Source organism: Xenopus laevis, chromosome 1S (assembly GCF_017654675.1).
Source record: "Xenopus laevis strain J_2021 chromosome 1S, Xenopus_laevis_v10.1, whole genome shotgun sequence".
Taxonomy (NCBI): domain Eukaryota; kingdom Metazoa; phylum Chordata; class Amphibia; order Anura; family Pipidae; genus Xenopus; species Xenopus laevis.
In genome coordinates this window covers 128,035,314-128,044,948 of record NC_054372.1, presented here as the reverse complement: position 1 = coordinate 128,044,948, position 9,635 = coordinate 128,035,314, and the positions used below count along the sequence as shown (strand labels likewise).

General features: G+C 41.0%; 1 protein-coding gene across 1 annotated transcript in view; it reads left to right on the top strand.

Annotated features, from left to right (window-relative positions):
* Positions 1-269: 269 nt before the first annotated feature.
* sema4d.S (semaphorin 4D S homeolog) overlaps positions 270-9,635 on the top strand; it is a 74,018-nt gene continuing 64,652 nt past the window's right edge. Inside the window, exon 1 of the mRNA XM_018243885.2 lies at positions 270-404. The gene's annotated coding sequence lies outside the window, so the exon portion shown is untranslated. The remainder of the gene's footprint in view (positions 405-9,635) is intronic.

Here is a 9,635-nt window from a genome sequence, read left to right as displayed (position 1 = left end):
CAGATGCCCGTGGACATTTCTTCAAGTACAATTGCCTTAATTTCCCCCACTTTTTTAAGCATTCCGATAAAATGAAAAAAAAAAAAATTGGCCCCACTAATGCAATGTGTAAAAGATGACAGGCAAGAAGAATGGGAGTGGAGAGACAACGCTGCATTGCCAGTGAGGGCAGGTAGGCGATATAACACTTTCTAACAGGCGATCCAGTTTTTCCTATTTTCCTCCTCCTTCTCTCCAGCTCCAGTTACATCCCCTCCCCCAGTTTTGCACTCTGCCCCCCCCCCTCACTGGCAGCCAATGCGGCTCTGTGATCATTAGGAAAGCTGCAAGCGAGAGAGCACCGGGAGAGCTGCAGCAGCCGCACGATTCTGTCGCATGTGTGAGCCCGGGAGACTGCCGGACAGGTAAGGAACGTACCGGTTTTGTCCCTTCTGTAGCCATTCCCTGTGTAGGGACGCAATGCGGAAAATGAATCCATGGTGGGGTGGAGAGCCTGTACTCTGGTTTCTTATCATACTACAACTTTCTGCATACTCTAACGTTACACTGCCGGAAAATGTGCTATAGTTCCATCTGTCCGTTCCTTAGCGCAGTTATGAGGCGCTGACATGTTAGTTATGTATGTGATTCGCAATCGCTGCTATGTGATAGTGCACTTGTCTGGTTACTTTCACTGCCCACTCCCCCTTGTTTAAATGAACCAGTGGGACCTCGCTGTTCCGCCACTTACTGCCCCCACCTGCCCATTCCCCCCCCTAAAAGCTTTGTATTGTGTCCCACACTGCTGTCTCCCCCCCCCCCCAGAAAGTGCATCACTATTTACAGCTCTCCCTGGCACTTTATATCCAGGAGCAGCCAGTGCATCACTATTTACTGCTCTCCCTGGCACTTTATATCCAGGAGCAGCCAGTGCATCACTATTTACTGCTCTCCCTGGCACTTTATATCCATTATCCAGGAGCAGCCAGTGCATCACTATTTACTGCTCTCCCTGGCACTTTATAACTAGGAGCAGCCAGTGCATCACTATTTACTGCTCTCCCTGGCACTTTATATCCAGGAGCAGCCAGTGCATCACTATTTACTGCTCTCCCTGGCACTTTATATCCATTATCCAGGAGCAGCCAGTGCATCACTATTTACTGCTCTCCCTGGCACTTTATAACTAGGAGCAGCCAGTGCATCACTATTTACTGCTCTCCCTGGCACTTTATATCCAGGAGCAGCCAGTGCATCACTATTTACTGCTCTCCCTGGCACTTTATATCCAGGAGCAGCCAGTGCATCACTATTTACTGCTCTCCCTGGCACTTTATATCCAGGAGCAGCCAGTGCATCACTATTTACTGCTCTCCCTGGCACTTTATATCCATTATCCAGGAGCAGCCAGTGCATCACTATTTACTGCTCTCCCTGGCACTTTATAACTAGGAGCAGCCAGTGCATCACTATTTACTGCTCTCCCTGGCACTTTATATCCAGGAGCAGCCAGTGCATCACTATTTACTGCTCTCCCTGGCACTTTATATCCATTATCCAGGAGCAGCCAGTGCATCACTATTTACTGCTCTCCCTGGCACTTTATAACTAGGAGCAGCCAGTGCATCACTATTTACTGCTCTCCCTGGCACTTTATATCCAGGAGCAGCCAGTGCATCACTATTTACTGCTCTCCCTGGCACTTTATATCCAGGAGCAGCCAGTGCATCACTATTTACTGCTCTCCCTGGCACTTTATATCCAGGAGCAGCCAGTGCATCACTATTTACTGCTCTCCCTGGCACTTTATATCCAGGAGCAGCCAGTGAATCACTATTTACTGCTCTCCCTGGCACTTTATATCCAGGAGCAGCCAGTGCATCACTATTTACTGCTCTCCCTGGCACTTTGTATCCAGGAGCAGCCAGTGCATCACTATTTACTGCTCTCCCTGGCACTTTGTATCCAGGAGCAGCCAGTGCATCACTATTTACTGCTCTCCCTGGCACTTTGTATCCAGGAGCAGCCAGTGCATCACTATTTACTGCTCTCCCTGGCACTTTCTATCCAGGAGCAGCCATTGAGGTGTTTGTGTCAACTTTTCTGTGATATATAGTTGCTGTGCATGCTTTGAAGGGGAATATATTATTAACATGTATTTTTAGAGCACCACCATATTGCACAGAGCTGATACAATATCTATAAGTGATACGTTTAAAGCAACTGGACTTGCAAAATGACCATTTTACCACTCATACAAGGGGTTTCGACCGCAAGAGGGGTAAAACATTTCTAAGATTACTCAGCAAGTCCAGTTACTTTACGCTGCCCACTAATAGACCCTATACTTCTGCTGGTTATTTGCATTTGTGATTGCACCATTGTGGCTTTTATAGTGTTTTTGTGAAAGACAAAATATACCCTATTCAGGTTTCCACCTATGCTGTTTTTCTGTACATTGTATGTAATACATATATTGTCTTTGGCTGGTGTACACGGAACAGCATAATCGTGTGCCTCTCTCAATGTATTCAGCAGCTGTCTGTACAGAATGCAATGATACAGTGCCGGCAGCAAAAAATATGATATACTTCTGCTTTAAAAGCAACTTAATATATAAAACCAATTGTGGCAGTGCCAGTGCACTCCTTAAGCAAAAGTGTTTCTTTCCAGCTGTCCTTGTTTCCAGAGTTTTGTGTTGGTTTACCTATTCCTTCCTTAGTATCCGCAGCATGGGGCTGTACATGAAAGTTTAGGCACTGGGATCACATGATGTGATTATAAGTAGGGATACACCAGATCCTAACCCTTTTTTTAGGATTTGGTTGACACTGTGCATGTGGGTTTCTTCATGCATTTCTGCTGTGCGGTGGCTTTTTTCATGCATTCACTCCGTGCACTTTATGATCCACTGAACACAGGGGAGAGGCAACATGCAGGCTATAGGACAGGAGAGTGTTTGTTCCTGTGTGGCTGAATGCAAACAAAACCCCAAACACCTCCACTCAGGTTCAAACTAGGCTGCTTGATCCACAATGGTTTGACCCATTGACCTGATTGTTCCACAATTAAACTGGCACCCACTTCAGGCTAAAGTGTAAGGGTGTGGCTCCTGCAGACTCCTGCAGAGGTGGTTCTCTGGGTGACTGCTGCTACTGGAAGTTATGCTGCTGCTAATTTCAGGGCAAGTGACTGGACATATCCTGCATTTCCTAAATTGCAGAAGAAAGAAATACAATGTACTTTTTGGGGGCCTATATCAGTGGGATATTTGAAGTTTGAGGTCCCAAAGCACTTCCTCCACATTTAGCATGTGTTTCCTCATGAGGCAAATTTGGCCAACTTCGAAAACGAAGCACTGCGAGTGCCATGCCGCTGGCGATTTTTCATTCTAGCAGGCGGAAGGCAGGGGAAAGCAGTTCGGGGAGATTAGTCGCCCCAAAGAAGAGGCGACTAGTCGCCGGGCGACTAAATCTCCCCGAATCTCCCAGTGTGACCTTACCCTTTCATCATTTTACTTTAGGGTACTTCACTTTAGGGTCACTTAACTTTAGCACACAATTTTTATTTGCAGGGTGCCGTATTTGGTTGATATTCAGCCAGATCATTTCTGGTGGTTATGGTATTTGTCAAAATCGAGAAATTTGGCGCACCCCTTATTATTAATAATAAATCTAGCTATGTTCTTTCTTCTATATTTTAACCTGCTGAGCTATTTAAATTAAGGACAGGACATAAATGTATCTATATTTCAATGTAATCTATATTTCAATGTAGCGCTACATGTGAATGCAGAATTTAAGTTTTAAAGCAGTTTAAAGGATTATATAAATGAGAAAGTAGGTTCCTGTACAGCATATGTGGGTAGATAATTAGAAAGGAGGAATGGCAGAAAGAAAAATAAAATGCACTTACCTGTAAATTATTTTGTATGCCATTTTAATGTTTTGAAAACATCACTGCAAATACAAATGGATGTCATTTTACTGCAGATGTTTGTGTTAGATCACCAAAAGGTTGATCTGTAATCTTAAGGCAAATACTTGTTAGCAAAATAACGATGTACACAAACTATCCTGCCAGCTATTGTCTCAGAAGTTATTTATTAATTAACAGGATAACATCTTCAGGATTTACACTCTTGCCAACCTCTTTTAGGGCTATTCCACACGGGGAGATAGCGACGCGTTTGCGGTCGCGGCGACAAAGCGCCGCGACAGTCGCCGCGACCGGCGCAGGCGACAGTTTTGTATGGGCGCCTATGTAAAAACGCCTGTGCTAACCACACGAGGCGATGCGCTTTTCAACAGTCGCCTGAAAAAGCCTGGCGAGGCATTTTCAGGCGACTGTTGAAAAGCGCATCGCCTCGTGTGGTTAGCACAGGCGTTTTTACATAGGCGCCCATACAAAACTGTCGCCTGCGCCGGTCGCGGCGACTGTCGCGGCGCTTTGTCGCCGCGACCGCAAACGCGTCGCTATCTCCCCGTGTGGACTAGCCCTTAGACTGCACCCAGGGTTATGCATTGTGTATATCAGTTTGCAAAATCAAAATAGGCCAACAACTGAAAAAATGTTCTTCTCATAGATTGTAAACTTGATTTAGCTAGCCCTTGTTAATTCCTATATTGATTGTTTTTGTATGTGATTTGTATTTTTGATTCTGTTGTGCACCACTGTGGAATATGTTGGTGCATTATAAATATATCTTAATTAATAATAATGATCCTTGTGTAATTTACACTCTAAAACGAAATATTTTGTCTGGCTTATTCCCTGTGGGCTATTTTTCATTTCCTGACTTGTCAGCTTTGAAGTGCTATAGCACAAAAACTTGCACATGGCTGTCACTTGTCATGTAAAATGTGCATCACTGTACAGAGAAACTGAATGCAGATGAATAAAATAAAATGTACATTACTAGGCTGGGTGTTTCTATTAATATTTAATGTATTTATCCAGAATGATCTCTTTAAAAAAAAAAAAAAACCCAAAAAACTAAAGCTGCACCTGTTTTCCTATCCATTTCAGTGATGTGCGGGACGGCTTTGCACCCCCATTTGTGGGTGACCAACTTACACTGCCAGCTTCCGACTTCCAGGTTCAGGTTTTATAGCTGCGTGCCTGCTCGTCCCACCCCTTTAGTGATGTCATTGGCGGGGCGGCGCAGGTCTATAAAAGGAAGTCGTGGGCGGCTATCGGGCGGGTTGGGCACATCACTTATCCAAATGCATTTTACGTCCTGGTGACTAGCCATTGTAAACATTTCAGAACTGTTTGAGAATGCTTGTTCTTTGATCCGACAGGAATGGTTATTCCTTCCTAATAGACACCCAGAGCTACTAGGTATTTTGTAGCTACAAGTTAGGGTCCTGCGCTGAACCAATTTATTAAACCCTGAACCGCAACCTGGATATTTACCCACTTTGACCTGCTTCCGACCCCAACCCACAACTGCCTTATCCTCCAACCACCATTAAACAGGAAGGGCTGTTGCTGCAAACCGGAAGTGTCTTCGTCAAAAGTGGGCGGGGACATAAAAAAGTTTTGTAAAATTTTAAAAGGTGTAAAATATAGACAATATAACATAAGAAATTTAGATGAGACCCACAACCCGACCCGCTACTCGCAGCTATACCCACGCCTGATCCCGCAGGGTACCCACTTTTTTTGAAGGTAACCTGCGGGTACCCAACCTGATGCAGGACTCTACCAGAGTAGCTGCTAGTAGCTCTGTGTATCTTCACCCTTAGGTGATTCTATCCAGGGCATTATCTACAAGGAGTTTGTAAAGGCTCCCCATGCTTGTGTGGGTTTCCTACAGGTACTTCCACACTCCAGAAATGTACAGGCAGGTTAAAGGTGTGGTTCACCTTTAAGTGAGCTTTTAGTATGTTCTTTTTACCTATTCTTAATTTTTTAATTTGTCTTGGATTTTTAATTTGGTTTTTGAATGATATGTCTTTCCACATTTTCATAATGAGCCTGACAGCCAAAAAGCTGCTTTTCTGTGAGTCTACAGTTTTATTGTTAGTACCACACTTTGGCCAAAATATGTAGCTCACATGCCACGTCAAGGCCCCTTATTGTACTGGAGTTGTACACTAGCATTCTAAGTATGTAGTGCATTTAAAATCAATCACTCACCGTCTACATCATACCAAAATTGAATTCAAACGAGAACTACCCCTTTAATTTGTCTGTGTGTTTGTAAATCTGCCCTTATATTGTAAGCTCCACTGAGGCAGGCACAGATGTAAATGATTATTTCTGTAAAGCACTGTGGAAAATGCTAGTGGTATGTAAATGAAGGATAGTAACCAGTAGCAGAAGTGTCAAATGCAAATGCTTTTCCTCCTTCCAGGATTTATAAATCCTTTACTAGTTGCTTTATTAAGATAGAAATAGATAACTGTTATGCGGTGAAGTGTGAATGGTGGGACATGAAGATGTCACTAAGTGGGTGATAAAATTGTTTTATTGTGCTACATTTACTATCGCTGTGCTAGATTACCTAAAAACAGTAACCCATAATTAAAGGGGTTGTTCACCTTTAAGTTAACTTTTAGTATGATGTAGAGAGTGATATTCTGAGAAAGTAATTTCATCTTTTAATATTTGTTGTTTTTGAGTTATTTAGCAGCTCTCCAGTTTGCAGTTTCAGCAATCTGGTTGCTAGGGTCCAAAGTACCCTAGCAACCATGCATTGATTCAAATAAGTTACTGGAATATGAACAGGCGAGGGTCTGACTAGAAAGACAAATAATAAAAAGTGGCAATAACAATACATTTGTAGGCTTACAGAGTATTTGTTTTTAGATGGGGTAAGTGACCCCCCATTTGAAAGTGTTAGCAGAAAAAGACAAATAATTTAAAAACTATAAAAAATAAATAATGAAGGCCAATTAAAAAGTTGCTTAGAATTAGCTATTATATAACATACTTAAAGGTGAACCACCCCTTTGTGATGATATCACCATAATACATGATTGATTACTGGAGATCAGCAACCAATTATACGCACTTTTGCGATGATCTGAATAATTGAACACATTTACTATTCAAATACGGAAAACTTGTATGGGAATATTTGAAACCGTAATTTTCATTTAAATCTGAAATCCATGACAGTGATGTAAAATAGCTGCCATCTAAAGCAGACTTCTGACATATGATCATATGATTTCATATCAGCTGATTACAGTATTTTGATCTGTGCAGCAGGTCACTAAAGGCTCTCCCACACAAGCATTTCTTTCAGTCCGGCATTGTATTTCTTTGTCCAGCAGCAAGAGGATGCCTGTACTAAAACATAAACTTGGCTAACTGCATTGAATGGGTACAGGGTCAAATATTCATATAAACCATCACATAGACCTGCACTCCAATGTCCTGTGGTTCAAACGATTTTTATTGCATTTAATGTATCCAACCTTTCAGCCCATCTTAGGGCCTTTATCAGGCTGATACAAATGTGGATTATATTATGTGGGTAAAGCTTCTACCACTTACAGGGAACGTATGAACAATCACAGGAGTGCAATAAGGATTGCTCTGGCAACAGTAAAGGCCGACCGACCGACCGGTTCCTAAACATTGGCTCAAGTTGAAATCTACGTTACCACAATTCAGACATATGATTATTGATCATGTACCGGCCCACGGAGAGGTGGTAACAGGGATTTATATTGCTGTTAAAAAAAGAATCGAGGTGGATATTTAAATTGGAAACATTGTCACTCAAGGGATTAAATGAAACGCTCCCTATGTGCTCTTTCTATTAACTTAACTATACATGGTCAGGGGTGTGTTTGTTCTGTGAGGTGTACCTGCCAGTAGTAATTGGCTACTGTGTGTGTAACATTGCTTAGAAAATCGTGTTTGCAAGGGAAAGGCTAAAAATAATGCAGCTGTTGAATTTCTCCGAATATAGCTTTTTAACCACTTTTGTTTAAAGTTTTTGTTTCCGGTTAAGCAAGCTTACCAATAAACAATTTTGCAAGGGTAATTCGAACTTTCATATATTTACTTATTTCAGCATCTTCATACAAAGATTTTTTTTTTTACTATCCAGCATTTTTACAAGCAGTTTTACCGTAAAACCAACCCAAAGGGTCATGCTCAAACATGAAGAAAGTTTGCTGGTTTTGTGCAACATTGAGCTAAGTTTTCTACTAGCAAGGAGCTTCAAGTAGTTGTTTTTCATTGTTCAAACTGATCAAATGCTCTTTGAGCATTTCTCTGTCAAAGTGATTGGTGAAGGCTGGAATCACTGTGCATCATTTCCTATTGTTACCAACAGGAAGTGATCTGAAGTGGTTTTAAATGTTATTTGTATAATGTTTTTATCATGTATTCTTTTGGTCTGTTTATTGGCTAAGGCGATGTTGGTAGTAATAAAGTGGACCTTTTTACTATACCTACCTTTGGTCTGACCCCCTTTTGTTGGAAGCAGTGTTTTGGAGTTGTATATAATCATAATAAAGTACTCTCTTGTAAGAATAAAGGCGAGTGCGTAGTTTCACTAGTGTGAAGTCCAGCTGAGCTATTTTAATCTTATTCTTTTACTGTTTTGTTCTTTGTCTAAACATTAGGATCGAGGAATGTTTGTAGTTTTTTTAATTAATAAAATAAAAAGCCACAATGACAGTCTTAATTATAGATTTAGACTCAAACTTGAACAGTGTCCTCATCCATATTGGCAGTAACAGGTTGGATGGCCAATAGGATAGTGCATCAGCTTCCTAGCCAGTAGTTATTTTCTTTGTTCCCAAAAGCACAATCTTCATATTGCTTTACAATTGCTCAGCTTTGGCAATGATGAAATGCTTTGTGTGTTTTATTATTTCAATCAACATGGAAAACACATTAGTATATTAAAAACAGTCGTACCATAAGCTGAAGAGTCAGTCTGTTAATGAACGGTTATCGAAACACAATGAAAGTAAAAGTAAAAGCTTTTTATTAACGTTGCAATTTTCCTAAATATAAAATATTCTCCCTCTTATAACACTTGTGCTGCTGCACTAAATGACTGCTTCTTGTGGACTGCAAATCAGTATTATTGTTTCAAAATCAACATATTTAAAAGGATTTAAACCTCTTTCACAAAGAGCCCCCGTCAGCATCACACAATCGCGAGCCAAATAAACAGCTTTTAACTTAATGACTTGATCTCTTCCTAATAACGTATTCTACTATGCTAGCAAAATTGTGTTTATTTTTAGAGTCTACACAGACACTGAATAATTACTGTGCAGAATCAGGTTAGAAAGATGTATATATTTCAGCAGAAAACAGTATTAACTGAAATTGAAAGCACACTAAGACATTGTCTTTGGTTATTTGGGCATTTTATTGCCCTCAAGAGATTGTGATGGCATTTTCCCGCTATTAAGTCAGAAATTTTATTGCATGCGGTAATCCCCATTCTTTTTAGTTAAAGGAATAGCTCCAAAAGATTAAAGTGTTTTAAATGAATGACAATATAATGATCTGTTGTCCTGCAGTGGTAAAACTGCTTCAGAAACACAACTATAGTTTATATAAACAACTATATAGCCATGGAGGCAGCCATTAAACACAGGATACACAACGGATAACATAAGTTCTGAAGAATCCCATTGTATACTACGGTGCTCATCTGTTAACTGCTGTGT